The sequence below is a fragment of the Pongo abelii genome, chromosome 7 (assembly GCF_028885655.2).
Source record: "Pongo abelii isolate AG06213 chromosome 7, NHGRI_mPonAbe1-v2.0_pri, whole genome shotgun sequence".
Classification (NCBI taxonomy): Eukaryota; Metazoa; Chordata; class Mammalia; order Primates; family Hominidae; genus Pongo; species Pongo abelii.
Window position 1 is genome coordinate 107051614 of NC_071992.2, and position 21781 is coordinate 107073394.

The 21781-nt window shown below is 36.0% G+C and overlaps 1 protein-coding gene across 2 annotated transcripts in view; it reads left to right on the forward strand.

Annotated features, from left to right (window-relative positions):
- The window catches only part of LRRC69 (leucine rich repeat containing 69), a 112534-nt gene that overhangs the window by 59788 nt on the left and 30965 nt on the right, over positions 1-21781 (forward strand). The window lies entirely within an intron of this gene.

Genomic DNA, 21781 nt, shown 5'->3' on the forward strand with positions numbered 1-21781 from the left:
ATCAACAGACTATATAATGATACATGACTGACACTTGTACACTAGGTAATAAAATTGATTCATACAGTCTAATCATATCACCACTATTAGGGTTTATAAAACTGCATTTAAAAAAAATCTATGACCAGATATTCTCCTGGGTGCTCCTCAAAGGAACACTATTAAGGTTCATTGAAATGTTTTCAATCATTGCCTTCCCATTGATCCCTCTAACATGTTGTTGACATCACACCTAATATTCAGAGGGAACGGGCAAGGTATGAGGGAAGGAAATAAAAAATAAAATAAATAAAATAGAATGACGCAAATCTGAGTTTTGTGAACCCCTGAAGGGATGGTCTAAAGGACGTTATCTGGAACTGGAGAAAAGCAGAGTTGAGAGACAATTCTATAGATTAAATCCTGGTAAGGATAAACATTGCCATTAGAAGAAAAGCTTCAAAATAGACCTGTGGCAGATGTCACATAAGTACAATTTCTGCCCAGCCTCAACTGCATTCAGAGGATAATATCAATGAACTAAACTTGAACTAAAAATTTTTGAAACAAAAAGTTATAAATGAAGACACATGGTTGTGAATACAGTGATATATTTATTTATTTTCACAAACACTCTAGCTAAAAGAGCAAGAGTACACATCAACAAAAAATGGAAACAAGGCTTTGGCTGAAAAAAACTTGCATTTGACAAATCATGTTAATAGCTAGACAAGAAGCAAGTTAGCTTTGTAAACTTCTACTTCATTTGATTCAGAGAAACAGAGCATGGGTTTTCTTAAAGTAACAAGAAAAGGAACCAAAAAAATGAGGTTTGAAATTTTTTACCATGGCAAAATATTAACATCTTTCTCAAAAACATAGAGAAATCTGGAAAAATCAAGAAGATAAAATTCTGGATCAGTTAGTGACATTCTTTCAAGCATACTTGTAAAATGTTTCCTTAAAGTGTTCTTGGGATGAAAATGATTGTCATGTCTCCAACAACAGTGAACTGATGTTGTTCCTTGAAATAAAAGTCAATCCCCACCTTAAAAACAAAACAAAACAACAACAACAACAAAAATATGAATTCTTCCAATCCATGAACATGAGATGTATTTCCATTTCTGCGTGTGCCCTCTTTAATTTCTTTTAACAGTATTTTGTAGGTATCATTGTGGAAATCTTTCACCTTTTTGGGTAAATTTATTTTTAGCTTTAAAAACCTTTTGTAGCTACTGTAAATGGGATGAATTTTTTCTTGATGAATTATTTATTACTGGTGTATAGAATCACTACTGATTTTTGTTTGGTTGATTTTGTATCCCGCAACTTTATTGAATTTGTTAATTAGTTCAAACAGGTTTTTTGGTGGAATCTTTAGTTTAGTTTTTTTTTTTTTAATGTATAAGATCATGTCATCTGCAAATAGGGACAATTTGACTTCCTGTTTCTTAATTTCATTCCTTACTATTTCTTTGTCTTGCCTAATTACTCTCTTAGGAACTCCAGTACTGACATGGTTTGGCTCTGTGTCCCCACCCAAATCTCATGTTGAATTGTAATCTCCAATGTTGGGGGAGGGAACTGGTGGGAGGTGATTGGATTATGGGTGCAGATTTACCCCATACTATTCTTGTGATAGTGAGTTCTCATGAGATCTGGTTGTTTAAAAATGCACAGCACTTCTCCCTTCGTTCTCTATCCTGCTGACCATGTGAAGATGTGCCTTGCTTCCCCTTTGTCTTCTTCCATGATTGTAAGTTTACTGAGGCCTCTCCAGCCATGCCTCATGTACAGCCTGTGGAACCATGAGTCAATTAAACCTCTTTTCTTCATAAACTACCCAGTCTCAGGCAGTTCTTTATAGCAGTGTGAGAATGGAGTAATACGAGTATTGTACTATGTTGAATAAGAGTGGTAAAAAATAGGCATCCTTGTCTTGCTCCAGATTTCAGAGGAAAAGCGTTTTTCTTTTCCTTGCTGAAAGCTTTTCCATACTCACTATGATTTTACTGTGGGTTTATCATATACGGCCTTTACTATGTTTAGGCATATTCCTTTAATACCTAATTTGTTGAGAGTTTTTATCATGACAAGGTGTAGAATTTTATCAAATCCATTTTCTGCCTCTACTGAGATGATCATATGATTTCTACCCTTCATTCTGTTGAAATGATGTATTATATATTTACTTATTAGCATATATTGAACCATCCTTGAATCCATGGCCTAAATCCACTTGATCATGGTGTGTAATCATTTTGATATACTGTTGGATTCCATTTGCTACTATTTTGTTAAGGCTTTTGCATCTGTGTTCATCAAGGTTATTCATCTGTAGTTTTTCTTGTTGTTGTTGTTGTGTCCTTTTGTGGTTTTGGTATAAGGGAAATGCTGGCCTTGAAGAATGAGTTAGGAAGAATTTCCTCCTTTCTTTTTGGAATGGTTTGAGAAAAGTGGGTGTTAGTTTCTTACAAGTTTGACAGCATTTAGTAGTGAAGTTATGCAGTCCTGGGCTTTTTTGTTTGTTTATTTTGGGAGACTTATTACTGATTCAATCTCATCACTAATTACTGATCTGTTTAGGTTTTCTATTTCTTCCTGGTTCAACCTTGTTAAATTATATGTGTGCACAAATTTATCTGTTTTCTCTAGGTTTTCCAATTTTTTGGCATATAGTTGTTCATAATAATCTGTAATGATCCTTTGCGTTCTGTGATATTAATGTGTCTCCTTTTCCATTTCTAATTTTTTGTATTTGAATCTTCTGTTTTTAGTCTAATGCCATGTTGATTTTGTTTATCTTTTCAAACAACTTTTTAAATTTGCTTTTTATTCTCTATTTTGTTTATTTCTGTGCTAATTTTATTTCTTTCTTTCTACTAATTTTGGGTTTAATTTGTTCTTGCTTTTCTAGATCCTTGAGGTGCATTGTCAGATTGTTTATTTAAAATCTTTCTAATTTTTGTTGTAGGTATTCATTGCTATAAAATTCCCTCTTAGTAATGCTTTTACTATATTTAATAGGTTTTGGTATGCAGTGTTTCTGTTTTCATTTGTTTCAAGAAATTTAAAAATTTTCTTCTTAATTTCTTTATTCACCATTGGTGACTCAGGAGCACATTGTTTCACTTTCATATGTTGGTACAGTTTCCACAATTCCTCTTGTTATTGATTTATAGTTTTATTCCATTGTGATCTGAAAGATACTTATGATTTTGATTTTTAAAAATTTGTTGAGACTTGTTTTATGTCCTAACATATGGTTTATCCTGGAGAATGTTCCATGTGCTGGGGAGAAGAATGTGTATTCTGCAGCTGTTGGATGACATGTTTTATAAATGTCTGTTAGGTCCATTTGATTTTGTAGTGCAGTTTAAGTCTGATGTTTCTTCATTGATTTTCTGTCTGGTTAGTCTGTCCAATGCTGAGAGTGGAGTGTTGAGTTCCCAACTATTATTGTACTAGGGCCTATCTCTCCCTGTAGTTCTACTGATACTTGCTTTATATATCTGTCTGTTCCAGTGTTGGGTGTGTATACATTTACATACGTTATATCCTCTTACTGAATTAATCCCTTTATCATTATATAATGACCTTCTTTTTTCCTTTTTATATTTTTTGACTTGAAGTCTATTTGATCTAATGTAAATATAGTTACTCCTGCTCACTTTTGTTTTCCATTTGTATGGGACATCTTTTCCCATCCCTTCACTTTCAGTCTATGTGTGTTGTTGCAGGTAAGTGAGTTTTTTGTAGGCAGAATATAGTTGGGTCTTATGTTTTTATCCATTCAGCCTGTTTAAATCTTTTAATTGGGAAAATTTAAACTGTTTATATTCAATATTGTTATTGATGGTGAGTACTTACTTATCTTTTTGCATCTTATCTCCCTCCACCTCTGTTTTCCACTCTTTTGTCTCCCTGTGTTTAATTCTAGATATGTTCTCCTGATATATTTTTCAGATTTAATACTTTTTTCTTCAGCTTTGTCTACATGTTGTCAAACCTACCCATTAGATTATGTATTTGTTTTATTTATTGTTACAATTTCTTGTTTTTCAAATCTACTATGTTACTTTTTACACTTTGCATTTATCTCCTGAAAATCTTAAACTTGGCTTTTATTTTCCAGATCATGTTAAGTGTAGTTATTTCTATCTTATATTCCCATGGTTGTCTTTTTTGTATTATATAGATCTCAGCTCAGATATCAACTCCTCAGGAGAGCTTTTCCTCACAACTCAGTCAAAATAGCCTCTACTCTATGACATCTAATTTTAAATTTTTCTTTATGGCACTTACCACTGTAATAAATACATGTTTAGATTTGTTTACTTGCTTATTGTTTTTATGTACCCACCCTCCATTTTTTTAGCCTCCATAGAATGCAAGTTTCCATGAGAACAGCATCTTTGCCTGTTTATTCATTGCTATATTTTATTGCCAAGAGCAGTCCTTGGTAAATAATAAGCATACATAATAAGCAACAATACACATTTGTTGAATGAATGAATGACTGAATAGCTTTATCATAGCCATTGTCTGATTTCCCTACACTTCATCTAATGTTCACAAGTCACAAACTTTGGGAAGGTCTCAAAAATCTTCTCTGACCTTGATGTCAGAACTTGTCTCCATCTTGATCCCACTTCTCTCAACTTCCACTTTATTTGCTTGCGTTTATATTGCTTTCCTGTTCCACTTATTTTTCAGAAGACTTTGTGTTCTTTCTTCTAAGACCATTTTAAGGTAAATTTCTTTAATGGGTGCATTACATTTCTATTATAGTTATATTTCCTTTTAAATTTTATCAGGTAGTTAAAATTATATAAACCCCTAAAAATTCTTACTGCTATGGCTGCCAAGTTTAGAAAAAAATTAAAAGATTATAGTTTTAAAATCAATATTTTTTTCTATATTTTGAGCTCTAATTTTATTGGCCACACTTTTCATATCTTCTATTATAAATCACAAAGTTCTTAGAGGATAATAGAATATATATTAAAATACAAGCCAAATCAAAAATAAAAATCCAGCTCTTGACTGAGAAGGTATCTCAAGAGACTTCCAAAGCTCCCTGTATAAAATTTCAGGGAATTTCAGAATATTTTATTTGTTGTCAGCAGTGAGAGTATGAGGCAAGGCAATCAATTTTTTCATTATTCTTAAGATGTTTATGAAGTGGGATCAAATAAATTTATAGAAAACTGCCTACAACTTTATAAATGTTATCTTTCTCTTGCTTTTTTCTCCAAGTGCCCATACACAGAAAATCACATTGTAAATTGGGATTGTGGAGAAGGTATTGTGAGATAGGTACAGTGATTAGAGGCAGTATATATGTAAGGTTCTAGAACATAATGATGGTAAAAACTAACTTCTGTGTCAAGAAGACAACTACCCAAAGGTGTCAGGAAACTAGGCTCAGAAAATAGCTCATTCTTTTTTTAGAGCCAGGACCGCTTTCCTTTAGAAAAACCTGGCAAGGAAATTCCATGGCCTAGAAGTCTGATGATTAAGGTCAGAACCTTCAAAGATGGCCAAAGTCCATCGTAGAAGGCTACTCTTCAGTCTGGGGTATACTCAGAATGGTTAGCTATGGTTTCATCTATCTAGGTCACAGATGCTTGCTGGAAACAGTAATATGCCAAGAAAGGATATGTAAAGTTGCTATATAAAAACAAACAATGGTTAATAATATTTTTTGAAAACTATGCTGGTTTTGTGCTAAACACTTTAAATAGTATCCTTTTATTTAATTTTCATTATAGTTTCATGAGCTAGGAACTATTACCGTTTCCATTTTACAGACGATAAAACTGAGGCTTTCAGAAAAGATTAAGGTACTTTTCTCAATTTCAGAGCTGAAATTCAAACCTAGATTGCTTCAAAACCAAAAATACTTTTAATTACTAGTAGTGATTTATATAAACATATTATGCCTGATTATCATGTATTGTTCTTGACTGTTCGTTAATATTGCATGTTCTTTTAATTGTTGAGGAAGACTTGGCTGAGTTGAACTAGCCAGAGAAAGGACTGATCTGTGAATTCCTTCCTTGCTGCTACATACCTCCCTAACTCCTATAGGCTCACTTTAGAAAATAGAAGTCAAGACTCCTACGAAGATTCATTTGAGATGGGAAGTTGGTGAATAGACATTTTGTGCCTGGTAATTAGGAGAAACAATTGGCAACATCTGTAGTTCCTCCACAAAAGGAAAATTTTGCCTAATTTTTGAGAGGAAGAAAGGATATTCTCTGGCACCATATCTTAGAGTCTTTGCTGGCATTCCTGTAGTCCAGGATAAAATGGGAATGTCAAAGAAATTTCAGGTGTGGTTTTATAGGAGGATACATTAAAGAAAAAGCAGAGCTGAAAGTCAAGGAAATAATTCCAAACAGAAGGCACTGGGTTAGTAAAAGACTTAGGCAACTTAGCTGTGCAGGGGATGTCATGCAACTGAATCACAAACGGTGACACACTAGGTGACCCTCAGAAAAGCTGATCGTGTCACTGTGGGGAGACTATGAGGTTTTTGTTATTGTAGTTGCTTGTTTCAGAATGCCAAAGTTTTGCTTACTTTTCCTTTCTTATACTTGTAAGAAGGGAGTTAGTGCTAATATATTAAAATAATCTGGTGGCAAGATTTCTCAGGTGGTTTGGTGCGTATTTGGACCTCAGACTTTTTTCTATGTGCATCTCTGTCATGAGAATTATAGCTGATTCAAGTCACATGCACAACTCTAATAAAGACATGCAGTTAATGGGTTTTCTATTTCTGTATAATAGATATATTTTAATTTTTTTCATTAATGGAAGAAGTATGATGGATGAAAACATCAGAGTCTGGAATCAGGCAAACTTGGGTTTTAATTCTGACTCTGACACTACTTATGGTTGACGTTTTATGATTCCTGCAGATAACAGCTATTGCAAGAGAACCCTGAGTTGGCTGTAGAAGAATGCAGGTTTTTCTTGGTAGTTTTCTTTACAAATTAGCTTTCCCAGGGAAATCTAGTGAGCAAGATTTTGGTAGTAACCTCTTCTTTAGGTCATAATAGAGTGAAGGGCAGCCAGAGTGCTGACTTGGTTGGGGCAGCATTGCGTAGTAGAAAACACATGAATTTTCATGCACTGCATATGAATTCCAGTTTTGCAACTTTCTAACTGTGTGACTTTGGGAAAATTTTAATTGAACTTGAACTTTAATTCCTTTATCTAAAAAATGGGATAATACAAATGATACTGTCTACCATGAGGATTGACTGAGCTAACAAATATAAATCACCAGAAACACAGCAAGTACTTTGAATATTACATTAGTTCTAATTCCTGTCTTCCCTTGTCACCATCAAAGCACTAGCATGTTCCTCCACCTCATACACACTATTACAGGGGCATAGGACTGCCACCGTAATGTCAGGACCTTAGACAAATTGTGCTAGAAGGTGATATTATTGCTTTCTCGCCACTCTTTTTTCCTTAGGCTACCCTACATATATGGGAGTCCTCTGGGGCAATCTAACCTGGACAATGAGAGAACAGATGGGAGGAGGGGGTTGTAAAATAAACTGAAAAAAACAAAACAAAACAAAAACAAAACCTATGAATACCTGAAAATCCTAATATTAGCAATTTTGAAAAACTTTATGACAGGAAGAGGAATTATAATTTATATTCCTTGATCAAAGATATGCTCTGGAAAGCAAGAAGAAAACAAAATCAAACATATAGCTTGTGTTAAATATTAGCGTGGAAAAGGGCACTTTACGAAATTGTTTTATGGGATACATATACAATTGTTACTCAATTATTCACTATTTTAGAGTGCAAGTTCCACTGAAAGTGCCCTGGGGAATGGCAAGTAGAGTCAGTCCAGTACTACCTGTCCTCATATAAAAAGAACAAGATTTATGCCTCCACAGTGGAAGCTCAAGACTGCCAACCAAACGCTGTTATTCAACAAAGGTTCTGCCCCTGGTCGTTTTCAGACACAGAGCTGGTTATAGATTCTGTTGTTCTTTTCCCCACCTACACTCCGGTGCCTTTGCCCACTTTGCTTGCTGGATAGTCACAGTTTTTAGTTACAGTTTTTGCCCCACTCCCTGTTGGCCTGTGATACTTCTTCAAAGATTTAGAGATTTGGAGGGTAAAGAAAGCAAGAGGAGGGCACCATGCTAACTCAGTGAGTACTACAGGAGCAGCAAAATAAGGACTGCTTCTAGGGACGGCTGTAGTAGTCTGTTCTTATGCTGTTAATAAAGACATACCCGAGACTGGATAATTATAAAGGAAAGAAGCTTAATTGCTTCACAGTTCCATATGGTTGGGGAGGCCTCACAATCATGGCGGAAATCAAGGAGGAACAAGTCATATTTTATATGGCTGCAGGGAAGGGAAAACTTGCGCAGCAGTACTCCTTTTTATAAAACCATCAGATCTCGTGAGACTTATTCACTATCACGAGAACAGCCCGGCAAAGACCCGCCCCTATAATTCAATATCCTTCCACTGGCTCCCTCTGACAACACATGGAAATTGTGGGAGCTACAATTCAAGATTGGATTTGAATGGGGACACAGCCAAACCATATCTAGGGGAGCAACTGGAAAGCTCACGGAATGCTTTCAGCACTAATATATACAAGGAAGTGAGATGTGAAACATCCAATGTTTTGCTAGTAAATGTTTAACACAATCAGCTCCCTGGGGCGCCAGAGCAGAACCCTCGTTTGTAGCATCTGCTAATTCCCATAATGTAAATACTCCCACCATGGCCTGTTTCAAGCTACCAATATAATGTCACTAAAAGCCATGTTGGACATTGATGCTCAGAACTGGCTCTTCTGTGTTGGTGCCAGTCAGCACACCAGTGATGGTAGCCTTAGCACCACTGACTGAGACAGGGAGGATATGGTAGAGAATTTTAAGAGACGATGTTCCTTTTTTGGTGATAGAAATTCTTAAAATATTAGCTTTACTGCTTTATTAACTGTATGACTTTCCGTAGAGATCCTTAAATTCCCCAAGTCTCAATTTCCTTATTTATTAATATATGTATTTGATATACATTTTCTGAGTGTCTTTTGTATGCCAGGAACTTTTGTAGACATCTGGATACAGAGGTGAATAATACAAATTCCGTGCCCTCTTGGAGCTTATAATCTAGTAGGGAAGACTGATAATACACAGGTAAACAAATTTAAGGTAGTGTCATGAAGAAAACGCTTAGAACATTGTAAGCCCAGGAGGGGAGATTTTGTCTGTTTGGGGCACTGGTGTGTCCTCAGTGCTTATGACATTGTAAGAATGATTCAGAGTATAAATGAAGGCTCTGGTACTCTAATTAGGGCTTTTGGAAAATACTGAGGGGCCGAAACATGACCAGAGATATGTGATTGATATACAAGAACAAATGTGGCAGGTGCTGTTGGGTAGCTGCTGACACCCCTATCTCCAGCCCTCCTCTCCTGAACTACTTCCAGTGGGAGTGGTCATGTGTCACAATTCTGGCTAGGGAAAAATAAATGGAAATCTTTTGAGTGGGATTTCTAGGAAAGCTTTTGTTTTTCCTATAAATTGGACAGACTTTATCTCTTGCCCCTTGGTCTTTTCTTGTTTGTGTTGCCTGAATCTGATTGAGAATTAGCAGCCATTTGGGACTGTAAAGTGCAAGCACGAAGACAACAACCTACCTGCTAAGCAGGATGGACCTCTGGCAGCAGCATAGCACAGCCCTACTGCTCCTGGCCTGCTCAACTTGTGACACTTGTTACATGAGATAAATGACACTCTATGTGTTGTCTGTTTTTTTGTTTTCTGTGTTTTTTTTGCAATTAATCTAGCAAGCCAGGCCATAAAAATATAGAAAGAATAATGAATACTACATAAGTCATATAAAACAGCAGAATTTAAGAAACATTGCTCAAAAAATGTTGCTCTTAATATCATAATGACTCAAGTAATAAAGAATCATTGCGTACTTTTGAGCCCTTATTCTGTGCTTTATAATAGGAATCATAATAACATGAGTGATTCCAGAGTCAAATACAAAAAACAAACTGTGAATTTAAAATCTTGGGACTAACGTTAATAGCTATCAGTTCACACTTCATCAACAATTCAGACACTTATATTTCAAAACAGGAAGCAACAAAATGCTTGGAAAAAGATCTAGGACTTTATAAAATATTGTCCTTTTTAGAGCTGGAGGCCATAATCCTAAGCAAACTAATCAAGGAACAGAAAACTAAATACTGCATGTTCTTACTTATAAGTAGGAGCTAAACATCGAATACACATGGACGCAAAGTAGGGAACAACAGACACAGGGGCCTATTTGAGGGTAGAAAGTGGGAGGAGAGAGAGGTTTAAAAAACTCTCTATCAAGTACTATGATTATTACCTGGGTGATGAAATCATCTGTATACCAACCTCCATGAAATGCAATTTACCTATATAACAAACCTGCACATGTACCCTTGAACCTAAAATAAAAGTTAAATTTAGAAAATATTATCTTTTTGGTATAGAAATTTCAATATAGAAGCAAATTACTGAAGAGTTTCCTGACACAAAGGAGCATGAGTACATGTACATATGTGTGTATATAATTTTTTTTAAAGTAGTCAATTCTGAGGCTCTAAGGAATGTAACAAAAACAGAATGTATGAAAAAAAGAATTTGGGTTTTATGTTCCTAAGGCTGAATCGTGTTTCTCAACCATTTTTACATTATTGTTTCCCTTCACCCAGGACAATTGTTCGACTTTATTCCTCTAATAACCTCCTCCTACCCACCATGAAATTTTAGTATTAGAGTTATTCCATATATACATTTATATTGTCAGAGTTGAGCTTTGGAGGATCATAAGCAATTATAATATCTAAGATTTTTTCACCTCCCCCATAAACCGATTTTTACATCCTTGGGGATGATATCACCCCCTCCCGCTCCCCGATTAAAATGCGTAAGCTGAACCAGCACTGAACTTGAAAAAATATTTTACTTTTTTACCTCATGGGCCAGATATGTGGGAGAGCTTTCAAACTTCTGAGAAAATCTTAGAATCAGCACAGATGTTGATACAGCTTTCTTGAAACTCTTGAAATATTTTTAGCCCTGGGAAAATCGTATCCACGTTGGGAAGCTGTATTTTCAGACTTTTGAGCAAGTATAGGAAGAATCTATCTCCTAGTATTCTCATTCCCAAATGTGTCTTCAGAAAATTTACAGATTGGTAATCAGAATCAGAGTGATGTAAATTTAATGATTCCTGGAAAAACTTTTAAAAATGTCTTTTCACTGTAGATTATTTGGAAAATATAGATAAGCAAACAATAAAAGCCAAATTACCCATGGTCTGACCAAGGAGGTGTGAACAACATTGGCTTATTTCTTTACTATTTTTCCATTTTAAAAATGTGTATGTGAGTGTGAGGGCATGTATACATATGCACATGGAGGTTTTTTTTAAAAAATGGAATATTCAGACATGTTAATGTGTTTGTATTATTAGTATTATTCATACATATTAATGTATTATTCATACATGCTTTATAATGTATCTTTTACATTTTATTGTAAACATTTCCCCATGGTTTAGAGTATTTTCCTACATCACTATTTCTACTGGCTATTTAGCCTTGATATATGTATATAATTAAACAGTCCCCTATTTTTTGACAGGTAGGATTCTTCACACTTCTTACCACAATAAAAATGCTTCCATAAAATTCAGTGTGGCTACTCTTTGTACATACCATTAGTTATTCCCTTAGGAAATATATCTAGAAGTGTAATTGCTATCTCAAAAATTATGCACACTTCCACTGATTTGATAAATATTGTTAAATTATGCTTCAGGAAACTTCTATGAGTCAACATTTCCAAATTTTCTAATTGGTTGTTATCACTTCTTTTTCTTGCTTTATGTAAGCAATTCTTTACATATTTCTTTGAAGATATTAATTATACTAATTATTTTACAGTCCTGTTTTATCAGCTCTATTTCATCTGGTATAAACTCTTTATTTATTTTTATTTTTTGAGACTGAGTTTCACTCTTGTTGCCCAGGCTGGAGTGCAATGGCAAGATCTCAGCTCACTGCAACCTCTGCCTCCTGGGTTCAAGCAATTATCCTGCCTCAGCCTCCTGAGTAGCTGGGTCTACAGTCATGCACCACCACACTCGGCTAATTTTGTACTTTTAGTAGAGACAGCATTTCTCCATGTTGCTCAGGCTGCTCTCGAATTCCTGACCTCGTGATCAGCCCGCCTCAGCCTCCCAAAGTGCTGGGATTACAGGCATGAGCCACTGTGCCTGGCCATAAACTCTTTCATCTATTTTTCTGAATGGTGTTGGCATTCAATGATTATCAGATGATTGAATCATTTTTTAAATTTCAGCTTATTTTTGAATTCTGGGCACAGGAGATTCCCTGAAAGACTTATGGCTGTTTTTTCAGTTCACTTTATAGAGAGGAAAAATGTCTGACAGGAGATTGCTTTGGTCAGTGAATGTGTGGAAGCAAGTATAATGCATTCTGATTCTTCTCTGGTGTTGCCAGCTACTCATGGCTCCATTTTATCTCTCTCTGTTCAAAGCACATCTCCTAACTAGGCTATAGTTGCGTAGGATGTAGGGGAGGAGGGTGAGGGATAGGAGGAATAGTGTGGCTATAGGGTAGAGTAGGTGGTTTAGTCCACAGAGCTGCTTGGTCCTGAGAGAGTATAGTAATCTCTCGGTCTATTGTTCCCTGATCCCATTATTCTCTGAAGGACTCTACTACCTCTGTGTTTTGAATGGCCTTAATTATTTTTGGTGAAAGCTCTTCCTTGGGCTTCCATATTCATCCTGGGTCAATGCTTCCTTCCTCATTTGATACTATCTACATGTGGTTTCTGTTCCTGTAAGAATTTATCTTCCTGTATTTCAGTGGCTATTTACGTATTATTTTAAAAGTTATCCTCTTATCATTTCTAAGTTTTGGCATGGGAGAGAGAGAGAGAGACACTGAGTATGCCTAGTTTTACCATCTTAAAACTGAAAGTACTTGTATCAATTTGCTAATACACTTGCAGTATATTGTCTGGTAGAGATTAATGGAAGTAAAGTAATTGTCTTAATCCATCTAGGCTGCTATAACAAAATACCTTAGACTGGGTAATTTATAAACAACAGAAATTGTTTATAAATTTGGGATCTTCAAGATCAAGGTGCCAGCAAATTTGGTGTTTGTTCAGGGCTTACACTCTGCTTCAAAGATAGTACCTTCTAGCTATGTCCTTATGTGGTAGAAGGGTAGACAAGATTCCTTGGGAATCTTTTATAAGGACATTAATCTCATTCATGAGGGCTCAACCCTCACAAACTAATGATCTCCCAAAGGCCCTACCTCGATACTATCATATTGGGGATTGTTTCAACATACGAATTTTCCGGGGACACAAACATTCAGACCATAGCAATAATGAAAGAAAAAAAGAAGAAAAAACAAAAGCTGATCCTAACAAGGCCTTTTTATTGAAAGAGAGCAAGAAACATGACTTGCCTACTTTAGACAATGAACTACATGTTAGTGTAGTACCCTATTTTTCTACAATGCCTTGAAGTTAAACATCCCTCATTTGATCTTCACAATTCAATGAGATGGATATTATTACTTCTATTTATAAGATGAAAAACAGGCTCAGGTACTCTAAATAATATGTTAACAGAGGCTGTGTGGAAGAAATGAATTAAATCCTTTCCCCAGCCTGTAAGTCCAGTGCTTTGTCTACTCTACTATTAAGTACAGATAAAGTTATATGAAAAGCTAAAAAGCAGTATTCTTTTGGTTGAAATAGTGACTTACAGGAAGGTGAAGAAAAGCATTCAAGAACCCCTTGAAACATATAGTCTAATACAGAAGAACAAAAATATACTAAGTGAAATTAAAGGCGCTATGCCTTTGAGAGGCTTTATTTAAAACCACACTGGGCCTTGTATGGAAACCAAGCCATAAGCTTCAACTGACATTCTTTCTGCAGTCCCCATCATGAATCTGACCACTCAAGTTTTAATTTCCTGTCGGATAAGATAAATGGAAGACAAGATCTCACAATTAGGTTTCAAATTATAAACCGCCTTCACGAAATCTTTGAGTATCTTTCGTCTAGTTCACTGCTTTGAGTTGTTGCTTGGTCTGAATACATTGTAAAATGGAATTCCTTAGTTTAAATTGTAGACTATTCCAGGGCACAGGTTGAGAGCTTTCACATCTTTGGTATTCCCTAGGGAAAGTGCCTTTTGTAGAGTCTGGTTACTGCTCATTCCAGCTTTTCTTTGTAACGAGTGCTGCAAGGTTTACAAGTATGGTTGAAAGAACATCACTAGGTATACGGCTCTCCTATCCAGTGGAGAGGTACTAACTATATAACTGGCTTTTAAAACCTGAAAAGACTGTTTTTAAGGAATAAATGACTAAGGATGGGGAGTCTTAGATTGAGAGAAGAGAGAAGTAGAGTTTGACATTTTGCAAAGGACAATTCATTGAAAAATACCCATGAAGGTTATTTGGAGCAATTTATAAATATTGCAGTGACTTATCTATCTGCCAAAGGTGGAGCAGGAGAATTCTACGACATGTTGAAATTGCTGTGCATGTTTTCTTTTGGTTCTTTGGTTGGAACATAAATGGAGTTTAATTAAAGTGACACAGGGAGGAGTAGGGAAAATCTCATGGGGACTCAAACAGGAAATATGGTAAGGCTGGGCAGAGCTCAGAGGTACTGGAGTTAGCATGTGATTCTCAGTTCAAGGAGGAGCTGGAATCCTCAGCTGCATGAACATTTAAGTCATCATACCTGTTACACTTAAATGCAGCATATCTTAGCCATGTTCCAAATGCTTCTTCTGCTTATACCTTTTTTCTACTCCTTTATAACTTCAATGTGCACATAGCCCACTGTAAACTCTCCAGTCCCTGACATAATACCTGTTCTATTTCAGCTTCTAGAACTAAATGTCAAATTATTTCCATATTTCTTGGTTTGAATTCCTGAAGAGTATATGATTAGGCCAACCCTTTTGCGGCTAGGTGATTGAATCAGAGTTTGTGGCCAGGCTATACTGGCTTTCTTTGGCTCAAGAGTCAAGCTCTTGTTCAGTTAGTTCAGTTCCCAAGCAGTAGAATTATATAGTGTAAAATCTGCAGATGACAGGGTCTCTGGGTAGGTGGTTGCACTTAGAAAGGGGGGCATCAACGGAGTAGGAAAAGTTTGGTGGTCCTATTGTATGTTGAATGGTATTCTTGACTAATTTTTAACTATCTTGAAAAGGACTAAGTTATGAGTAAGACGTGACACCACTGGAGTTTTTTTTTTTTGAGCAGAGGAGTGATATAATTGGACATACTTTAAAGGACTACTTTAGATGCTCTCTGGAGATGATCACTATTCACATTTTGGCATATTTCCTTCTTCTCCAGTGTAACAATATTTCTTTTACTGAATCTTCTCTTTTCTTTCATGTATGATTACTTAACATTTTGTAGGTATCTCTGTTACAGAATTTATTTCATGGCATACTCTATTTCAGCTGCAATTGCTGTCACATTTCCGTTGCCTCTTTCCTTAGTAGTTTCTTTGGCTTATGGTTTCAGGCACCACCCCTCCCATATATATATATATATTTTTTTTTTGTTTGTTTTGTTTTGTTTTTTTGAGACAGTCTCACTCTGTCACCAGGCTGGTGTGCAGTGGTGCAATCTCAGTTCACTGCAACCTCCGCCTCCCGGGTTCAAGCAATTCTCATGCCTCAGCCTCCTGAGTAGCTGGGACTACAGTCGTGTGCCACCGTGCCCATTTAATTTTTTTTTGTATTTTAGTAGAGATGGGGTTTCACCATGTTGGCCAGGATGTCCTCAATCTCCTGACCTTGTGATCTGCCCGCCTAGGCCTCCCAAAGTGCTGGGATTACAGGCATGAGCCACTGTGCCCGGCCTCTAGGATATATTTTAAATAGACGTATTAGGGTCTGCCAGAGAAACAGAACCAACAGGATATCTCTCTCTCTTTCTCTCTCAACATATTTATTATAATAAGTTGGCTTACGTGATTATGGGTTTGAGCAGTCTCACTTCACTAACTGCTGTATACAAGCTGAAGGCCCAGGAAAGCCAGTGGTATCCTTCCAGTTCAATCATGAAGGCCTTAGAAGCAGGAGAGCTGATGGCATAAGCCTCAGTCCCAGTACAGGAGAAAACTGATGTCCTAGTTCAGTCAGACAGAGTGAATTCTCCCTCCCTCCACCTTTTTGTTCTAGTCATGCCCTCAACAGATTGGATAATGCCCAATCACACTGGGGAGGGCAATGTGCTTCACTCAGTTCATCAATTCCCTAATTTCATCTAGAAACACCCTCAAGGCACACCAAGAAATAATGTTTAGCCGAATATCTGGATACGCCATGGCCCAGTGAAGTTGACACATAAAATTAATCATTATAGTAAATAAGTTTAAATATATTTGAAATACTATTATATGTTCTGTTTATTTACTTATGTTTAATTAACTGTGTGCTCATTTTATTAAAAATAGGTAATTATAGTCTTTTTTGGGGGGAGGAATCAGATCTGAATTACTTTATTTGTAATTACAATGTCCTTTAATCAAGAACTGATTGATTAGTACATAAAGAATGTACAGTTTAGAACCATAGATGGCAATTTTAAATGGATCATCTCAAAATTATGCTGCACATGTTTATATGTATTTGAACATCAAGTCATTCAGGAATAGTATTAATTCTAAAAAAAGGGTAAATGTTATCAGAGTTTTAAGAGAAATTTTGGTATTCTCTATTAATTTATTTGTGAAAATATTCTAGGAAAGATCTGACAATCAATTACTGTACTTTTTCATCTCATCTGATTCTTAGATATGATCTCAGGCAAATATTTAATAGACTATTCATTCTATTTTACTTTATTTGTATCAAATATGATAAGCATCAACTATACATATATTGAAATATATTTAAGAAGAATTATAGTTCTACGTAATTATATACATTCACTTTAATATAATAAGCAAAAATGACTCTTGATGCCAATAGTATTAGGCTGCTATATAGGTATGAATAAACACTGTTCTGAAACACTGCTGCACATGGTACTCAACAAATGATAACAAATCTATTTGGAATGCGGAAAATTTTCCTTTCAAAAGCAGAAAGTGAACAAGGGGAAATGGAAATGAATAGTATCAGCTATTCTGGAGAAATAAAAGTCTGTAGGTTCTAGCAGTAGAATTGTAGGGTTAAAAACCTGTATTTCTTTCTCTTTTTATCTCAGTCTCTTTCCAGACCGCCTAGGTTTTATTCTCTAACACTAAATGTTTTCTGCTTTTCTTTCTTTTTTTTTTTGAGACAGAGTCTCGCTCTGTTGCCCAGGCTGGAGTACAGTGGCACAATCTCGGCTCACGGCATGCTCCGCCTCCCGGGTTCATGCCATCCTGCCTCAGCCTCCCTAGTAGCTGGGACTACAGGGGCCCGCCACCACGCCAGGCTAATTTTTTGTTTTTAGTAGAGACGGGGTTACACTGTGTTAGCCAGGATGGTCTCGATCTCCTGACCTTGTGATCCGCCTGCCTCAGCCTCCCAAAGTGTTGGGATTATAGGCGTGAGCCACTGCGCCCGGCCTGTTTTCTGCTTTTCAACTCCAATTCTTGTGCTATATGTTTATCGGATTTCTGTGATGGATAAAATATGATGATATATGATAGATGACAGAGTAATAGTTGGAAAGAGTCCAGGCCTAGAGGCCTATTTCATTTCTGTTTGCAACAGCTGAAAACTTGTGTGCTACAATTGATATGGCCCCTCCTCTTTCTGGGCCACTTAAAACAACAGCTTTGATAACTTGTTCTGAGTTATCTTTTATTCTATGTAATTAACTTAGATGACTTTCTTCCTAATAGAAGGAAAAGCTTCAGGGGCAATCCAATAAAAAGGAAAGTTTTCCTAAATTTTCAGGCAGTACAATTAATATGTAAAATTGAGGCAAATGTTTTGTTACCTTTTTGCTTTTATCTTCTGTTTCCTTTTGTCATGTACTAGACAACATTAGGCTGGTGCTCACAAGTTTTATGGACTCCTGGTAAAGATGACGAAAGTCCCTGAAAAATGTTTGCAAAAAGGTATCCTCTGGTGTAACTCTTTACATTTCAAGGAACATTCAGAAATTTCAGGGTATACGTGATTCAAGACATGAGAGGTTTGGCAGCTCAGTCCTTTCACATTATTTGAAGGGACCTTAGGAACTGGCTTCTAGCAACAGATCTTTCCTTAACTGGTGTCCCTAGGAAGCAGGACTACCTGAGAGGTGACCCTGGGACAAGATTGGCAGGGGGCCATGGCAGTTTCATTCCTGGATGTTTATGTGTACACAATTTTCACTACCCTGAATGCTTTTTCTTCTTCTGTATGATTTCTCCTTGACTTTTAAGGTTCAGATGCAATATTTTCCCCATGTAAACTTGGCAGAGTTCTTGTAATTCACCTAGGTTTTATATTCTGCATCTGTAAACAGAAGCTAATAATATCCTCTTCACTGAGGATTAAATGAGACATGGGATTGAACCTAGGTCTAGCTAACTCCAAAGTCATTGAACTTAAGCAGTATATTAGGCCATTCTTGCATTGCTATAAATGAATACCTGAACCTGGGTAATTTATAAAGAAAAGCGGTTTTATTGGCTTGCGGTTCAGCAGGATGTACAGGAAGCACAGTGGCTTCTGCTTCTGGAGAGGCCTCAGAAAGCTTTCAATTGTGGTGGAAGGCAAAGGGGGAGCGGGTTGTCTCACATGGCAGGAGCAGAAGCAAGAGAGAGAGAGCAAGAGGGAAAGTGCGACATACTTTTAAACAACCAGTGTCATGAGAACTCACCATCATGAGAACAGCACCAAGGGAGATGGTGCTAAACCATTCATGAGAAACATCTCCATGATCCAGTCACCTCCCACCAAGTCCCACCTCCAACATTGGGGATTACAATTCTACATGAGATTTGGGCAGAGACACAGATTCATAACATATCAAACATAATGCTCAAGATATTTTAAGCTACTACCCACTTTATTTTTTCCTATTCTACCATTTGTATAGCAAACATTCTTTCTAAAGATACCCTTATTATCTGCGTTGGTCTTTTGACCCTAGGCATTCACTACCTTTTATTGATAAATATTATATTTTGGTATGGATAATCAAGCATTTATTGAAAAATATTTATTGAACCACATTTATGTATTAAACTTATGCTAGATCAGGAGATACAAAGAATAAGAAATCATTCTTATGAAGGGACTGAAAGACAATGTGACATGGTCTTGTAAAAAGTAACATTGAATTGTAAATTGGGATATTACAATGCAATGTGGTATGTGTAGGTCTACAGCTTGAAACTAGGGTTTTCTGTTTCCAACAGAATATGAAGCTTTTGAAAGCAGGAACCAGTCTTCTATTTCATTATTTTTAGCCTGGTGTCCTGTTCTTAGTAGGTGTTGGGATTTATCAATATATTTATTGATTTGCTTTAGTAAAATAGAAGCTCTCTATTATATATTAGTTACTTGTAGCTGTATAACACATTACTCCAAAATTTAGCTGCTTAAAGCATCAGAGATTTGTTATTTCACACAGGTTCTGAGGATTAGGAATCTGAGAGTATCTGAACTGGATGGTTCTAGCTCAGGGTCTCTCGTGAGTTGTAATCAAGTTGTCAGCTGGAATTGCAGTCATCTGAAGGCTTGACTGGAGCTGGAGGATCTGCTTCCAAGATGGCTTACTCACATGGCTTTTGGCAGAAAACCCCAGATTCTTAGCATGTGGGCTTCTCAACAGAGCTACCCAAATATTCTTACATCATGGCAGCTGGCTTCCTCCAGAGTAAGTGACTCACAAAGAAGAGAGAATAAGCAGGAATTGCAACGCCTTTTATGGTCTAATCTCTGAAGTTGTGCACATCACTTCTGCTTTATTCTATTCATTAGAAATAAGTCACTAAGTCCAGTACACACTCAAGGGGAGGAGAATTAGGATCTACCTCTTAAAGGAGCAGTAACAAATAATTTGTGGATATATCTTAAAGTTACCACAGTACACTAACAGCACAAAATGTACTCTATTATTATTTTCTTTTTGAGCTTTGTAGGCTGAGGGCAAAACTTCAGAAAATAGGAAGATGAAGGCAGGGAAAATAAAGAGGGACTGGGAGAATGCACAGGGTAGTTTAGAGGGAATGAGGGTCTGGCATAGGGCAAAGAATCTACACAACCTGGGAATGTTATGTTCTGATGTCTTAGGTATTCATAAGAAGGGGGCTAAAGAGAATGACAGTGAGAGATGGAAGTGGGGAAAGAATGAAGAAGAACAAAATAACTGAGAGAAAACAAGGACAATTGTGTGGAAAGTGAAAGGGCAAGAAAATAAAATAAAATAAAATACCTCTAGGAAAAAATCTCTGGAATCAGGCAAAAGCTGTTGCCCAGTTGTGAAGCAAATAAGCCCATTGGAACTGTCCAAAGGGGCTATTTTCTAAAATCTTTATTGTATAGTATCTAAGTATGACTATTTGAGACATTTTTATGGTGATTCAGGTGCCAATGCTGAAAAGAATGAATTAAGATTCAAGAGTAGAACAATTTATAATTATTTTAAAGAAAATATATGGAGAAAAAAAGATAAGAATTGCTAGAATTTTTTTGTATAAAAGATTTAGAAATAAAGTTGTTATCAGAGACAATAATTATATAACTGAAGAGTCATTGCTGGGCAAATTATGAACACATTTAGGCTATGAAAAGTGAAATATAAATGTGTGATGAAACCAAGGCAAGGTGGAATTAAAATTCCATCCTTCCTCATTCCCCTCCTAATTACTTAGTGGGGAGAGAGAAAGTATTGAAGTCATTTCATCTTTTTGACATACAGATATAGAGAAATTTCATTATAATCTTGTGGCATGTTTAGATATCAGAGATACAACATGTAGAACTGACATAACATACATGCAAACTAAGTGGTCAGATAGATTTACTGCTTTAGTTGTGTAGGTCAATTACACAAAGACAATTTATATGACCAGGATATTATTTAGAAGAAAAAGAGATAAAACTCATACAAATAAACTGGCAAGACTTAGTTAACTAAGTATCAAGAGAGACATTGTAGGGTTTAGACAATGCAGAGTTAATAGGAAGAGGAGTACCTTAGAAACATCAATAGGAGAAAGAAGCAATTGATGAATGGAATTAGGCATATGATTTAACTTGGCAGCAATGGTCCTCATGAGAAGGGAGTGTTCAAAATAAGGAAAGTTCAAGGGATGTAACTAGACTGTTAAAAAGCAGAGTACAGACTTTAAAGATAGTCAGTGGAGGCCCAAAATGGGGATTTTTGTCTTACTCTTAAGCGTTAGCTCAGCTAAGAGGGAAGAATGATGATGATCTTTCACATCAAATATGAAAAAATAAAAGACTATCAGCTTTGATATTGACAGGCACATTTTCCTTCATATCAGGGGAGCTATTTTTGGTCTATTTTTCAACATTTAAATGAAGAAAGGGTTTTCTAGTATTTCTTTTGGTTATAAACATAGTTTTCTAAATTGGAAAATTTAGGAAAATATAAAAGTTCATAAAAATAAATTACAACTATACAACCCATTACAACTGTTAATATTTTAGCACATTTCTATGTTTTGTTTTAATATTTATGATTTAAAAGATATTTTTTAAAAACAGTTTTGCA